Below are 5,000 nucleotides of genomic sequence, written 5' to 3'. Positions count from 1 at the left end.
ACACCTTCAGGAGACTTGATAACAATGCTGCTGTCATTTCTGCTTACAACGTGATACAGTTCTGGTGCAAATGGTGTCGACAACTTGTTGTGCCACTCTTCTTTTACCAGATCTGAATACTCTGCATGCCTTTTTTCATCTGCATATAACTTAGCCTTTGCTTTCATTTCGCCGTCTCTGTCTCGCACTTCACTTGCTACATTATCTTCGCGGAATTCAGGTAACTTGGTCCGAATTTTCCTTCTAAACAGGAGTTCAGCTGGACTCACTCCGGTGGTGGTGTGAGGAGTCGATCTGTATGCAATCAGATATTTGCAAACTTCTTCCTTCCACTGTTTTCCCTCAGCTTGTGCAATCCACATTCTTTTTAAAAGAGATTGGTTCTGCCTTTCCACCTCCCAATTCACTTAGGGCCATAATGGCGTGGTCTTCCTGTGTCCAATACCACAGTCTTCCAAACACTTCTCAAACTCATTTGAAACAAACTGCGGACCATTGTCACTGGTTACTGATAGTGGTAAACCATGGATCATGAAGATCCTCTCCAGACTGGCAATGATTTTCTCAGATGTCGTGGAATGCATAATCTCAATTTCATAATATCTGCTGAAGTAATCAACTACGACCAACACAGAGTCACCTGACGGTAAAGGACCTAGCAAGTCCAAGGCCAAGTCTTGCCAAGGACCTTGTGGCAAGGGGGTCGACTTGTTTTATTCAGGATGGGCAGGACTGCTCACTAGCTGGCACCCAAAACACGTTTTGCAAAATTTTTCTGCCTCTTTGTCGATCCTGGGTCACCATACTTTTGATCGCAACCTCTGCTTCATACTAACAATACCAGGATGTCCTTCGTGTGCTAACGTAAGAACTCGGGATCTCAACTTGCTGGGTATCTGATACTTTGTGCACTACTGTTGAAACTGCTTGGTTCTCTTCTTGCAAGGTTTGCAGGCCCTTGCAGTCGGCATATAGCGAAAAACCTTTAATCCATAGTTGCCATCGCCGGCCAATGCTCAAAGGTTCGCCGTTCGGATCGAAGGGTTTTATACTTGTTAGTAGATCATCCACTTTTCTAGAGGCCATAATTTAACTCTCACGACCTAAAAGATTATCCTTGTCGCCAGATGTCGTGTCTTAATCGTGTATTGAAACCGATTCCAATGGATTATCAAGCCACACCAGAAACACTCCGAATCTAATCCGCCATGCTTTTAATAATAATCAATCCCATCACTCTTTGCACTCCTAGATACATCATGTAGGATGCACTGAACATACACTACAATGAGTACTTCCTATAACAAAAGGGGACTTATTAGGCAGTTTGAGAAAAACCTTAGTGTAATGTCTGGTGTGATGAAGTTGTATTAAAATATCCTCCAGAGTCCATGCATGCTTCAACAAGAGAACGTGTAATCTCCTTACGAGTACAAAACTCCAACAATAAAAAGTCAAAGATGCTTTATTCTTCATTAATTACTGTGAGAAATTAATGATGGTGGTAACCCAACACATGGGGTGCAAAGTTGTTAAGACTAGAAAACAAACAGATACACAAACTTACTTAGTAAAGTGAACTAACGGTAAACAGAAACTCTATGAAAAACTACACTTGCATTCGTTAGGAGCTGGTAAACTGAATTGGCTTCCCAAAAGTTACAAAATGCACTTAAACTGCACGAAGCGAAACTTCTGGATCTGCTCTCAAAGCGAAAACTACTAAACAAGCCTGAAAAGACTAAATTAAACCTTAACGAGGCTCAAAAGGGTTTTCAGCTGAGTGCATGCACACATGCGCCATTCTAAAAGCTGCTTCTGCCAGCTCAGAATCAAAATGGGTCACCAGAAATAAACCAATACCGCCAATTTTGCTCACTTTCCTATCAATTCCTATATGTATGGAATATCAATAGACATATCCTATTTACAAAAACTACGAAAACTTTACACAAACTGTTTGACAGTCACTTAAGAGTGGATGTCTGTAAAAATCAAACAGCAGATGGCAAACTTTGAAAAATCGATTTCGCTCATGCTTCCAAGGTACTTACCTGAACGCGGGTTTGGCCGTAAAAAGTCAAACCCTGCACAGTAAGCCTTCATTCTTGCTGGGAGACGTTCCATTTGGAGTGTGGCCTGGGGTTTTTTTTTTTTCATTTTTGGAGTGTGGTTTTCATTTTCATATTTTAGAGTGTGGTAAGGTCTTTGTTGTGGTTTTCTTTGTCTTTTTTGTTTTGTTTTTTTTTCGGTGACCCTCCTGGGGACTAATGCTCCGCATTCTGCAGTAACCCGGGGTAAGCCGAGTCCTTTTTTGCTTTTTCTCTCGCTCGTTTTTGGCACCTCATTTAGTCTATCATTGAAGCGTCCTTTTTGTTTTTTCGTGTGGGTTTCTACTTTTTTGGTGTGGCTTTTGGTTTCTTTGCGCCTATTTGGGGAAGTTTTTGGGGTTTTTTGGTTGGTTTTTTTTTTTGACGTTCTTTAGAGTGATATTGAATCGTTATATTCTGCTTATTTGCTACTTGCTTAGTTTTCCTTGGTGCTTTTTGCCCGAGGGTTTCTTACTTGCTTATTGTGTGACAGTCTTGATAAAATATTTGTTTCACATTATATCTTACTTTTTAGTGAGGTTATATTTGGTGGATTGGTGTTATAGATAAAGTTGATAATAATTATTTAATCGGTGTGGATCTTATACATAAACAGTTACTTCAGCAATGGACTGTACATATATATCATTTGTGACTTTACTATCCATATTAGTAGCTTATCTGCATCATTTAAAGTTTGAGTGGGATACTTTCGATATTTAGTGTGATACATAAAGTTAAACATCTTTATTATTATTAGTCCTTTAGCAGCTGCTTAAGGTTTACTCTTAGTTCACTGTCAAATATATTGTACTAGTAATTGGTCAAGACTTTAAAATTATTTTTGCATAATGGTTCCGCCCAATACGCACACTTTAATCATAAAGTCCAGTTTCCCTGCTGGGACTTCCCATGCCGGGGTTGCCGGCATCATCGCTGATTCCCTGGCTGGCCTGGTGGATTCTATCCAGGTCTGTCCAGGGGGAGTTATCCGGATTTCATTTATCGATCCTGCTCAAAAGAAGACCTATGAGGAGGCTGGTTTTATTTCATTTGGAGACGTTCATTGTAACGTTGTTGTTTCTACCCAAGTTACGTTTGTCATGGTGTATCTGTTCCCTTTTGAAGGGAATGATGATCGGGTTAGGGAGGCTTTAAAATTCTTGGGGGACATTAAAGAAGTCAGGCACCAACAGTGGTCAAATATCCCTGGTGTGCATACAGGCACTCGACTGGTGTGCATGGTGCTCAAACATGATATTCCCCGTAACATAACTATTGATGGAGTGAATTGCCGCGTGTGGTACAAGGGGCAGCCCCTTGTCTGTGACATATGTAACGATAATCATAAGGCGACTGACTGCCCTCTAAAGGGGGAATGTAAGTGGTGTTACGAGGCGGGGCTTTTTGTCCGTCACTGCCCTAAGCCCGTATGGTACGTGCCGGGTAACCCGGCTACCCATAATGATAGTGATAATGATAGTGATGATAATGTTGTGGGCGCAGGCAACGCCCCGGTTGTGCCTGTGACTGTTGAGCCTGTGGTTCCCCCAGTGGCCGAGCCTGCTGGGGACCCGGCTGGATCCATGGAGTCTGTCGCTGGGGAGTTGGGGGTTACTGATATGGTTGTTGATGAACGGAATAACCAGCTCGATGAGTTAGTCAGCCAGCCCTTGTTGGTTGGTCAGTGTTGTGGGTCTGAGGAGAGGGTTCTGGATCCCTCTCCTAGCCAGCAGTTTTCTGATGACGGTGTTTTGGAGGTCTCCGCCATGGATGGGGTGCCTCAGGAGGAGGTTTTGGATTCCTCCCCTTCATTCTCTCCCCTTTCGGGGTCTGTTTTGTCTTTGCCGCCCTCGTCGGCTGGTTCTGTTGGTGTGACCGGGGATAGTTCGGCCTCGTTGGGTGGGGAAAAGGATTCAAGGGTCCTGAGATCTAGGATCCCTGTTAAGGCTGGGCGTGCTGGTGGCTCCATGGACTCGCAGCCCCCTCTTGTGTCACCGGAGGAAAAGGCATGCATGGTTCAGCATCTGAAGGCAGCTCTTCCGTCTTCTACGGACGATCTTGCTGAGGGTACTCAGCCCCCACGTTCATTTACAGTGCCTCTTCCTCCCCGGGTCAGCTCTTGTTCTGGTCCGGGGATGGTTCTTCATGCATCCTCTCGTTCCTGGTCTCGTTCCGGGGACGAGAGGCCTCCTCTCAGTCCGGACTCCCATAGGTCTTCACGTCGACGTGCTGCTTCGCCTAGCTCTGCTAGGCACCGTTAAAATTCCTTCGGTAGTTTGTCTACAGGAGACCCACGCCGTCTCTAATGATGATCTTCTTTCTTGGTTTTCTCGGTTTGGTTATTTGTGTGCTGGTTCTTTTGGTACGAATCATTCTCGTGGTGTGGTTCTTTTGTATCGTTTGGTTTTGGAGTGTTGGTCTGTTGTTTACGAGTTTGATGGTCGTTTTGTTTTGGTCGAGTTTGGTCTTCGTGGTTCAGTTTTCCGTGTTGCTTCTATCTATGCTCCTAATTGTAATCCTTATCATGACGCTTTTTTGGTTTGTTGTGTTGACTCTATCAATCCTGCTATCCCTACTCTTTTGTGCGGCGATTTCAACACGGTCCTGGACCGTGTTCGGGATCGCCGTGGGTCTTGTCCTTTTGATGTCTCTCAGGAAAGTTCTGCTTTGTTGTCGGCGTTGTGTTCGGATTGTTGTGTGGTGGATATTTGGCAAGAAAGGCACCCATATGATTCCGCTTTTAGCTGGTTCCGGCCCGATGGGGCCCTTGCATCGCGCATTGACCTCATCGGTTGTCCGTATGCTTGGGTGCCTTATGTGTCTTCTGTAGACATCCTGCGTTGTCCTTTTTCTGATCACTGTGCTCTCTCTTTCTCATGGGCTCTCCCCAGCTCCGTTCCTCAGGGT

This window comes from Montipora foliosa, chromosome 5, assembly GCF_036669935.1.
Source record: "Montipora foliosa isolate CH-2021 chromosome 5, ASM3666993v2, whole genome shotgun sequence".
In the NCBI taxonomy this organism is placed as follows: domain Eukaryota; kingdom Metazoa; phylum Cnidaria; class Anthozoa; order Scleractinia; family Acroporidae; genus Montipora; species Montipora foliosa.
The sequence above is the reverse complement of the archived record's forward strand: the minus strand, read 5'-3'. Positions refer to the sequence as shown.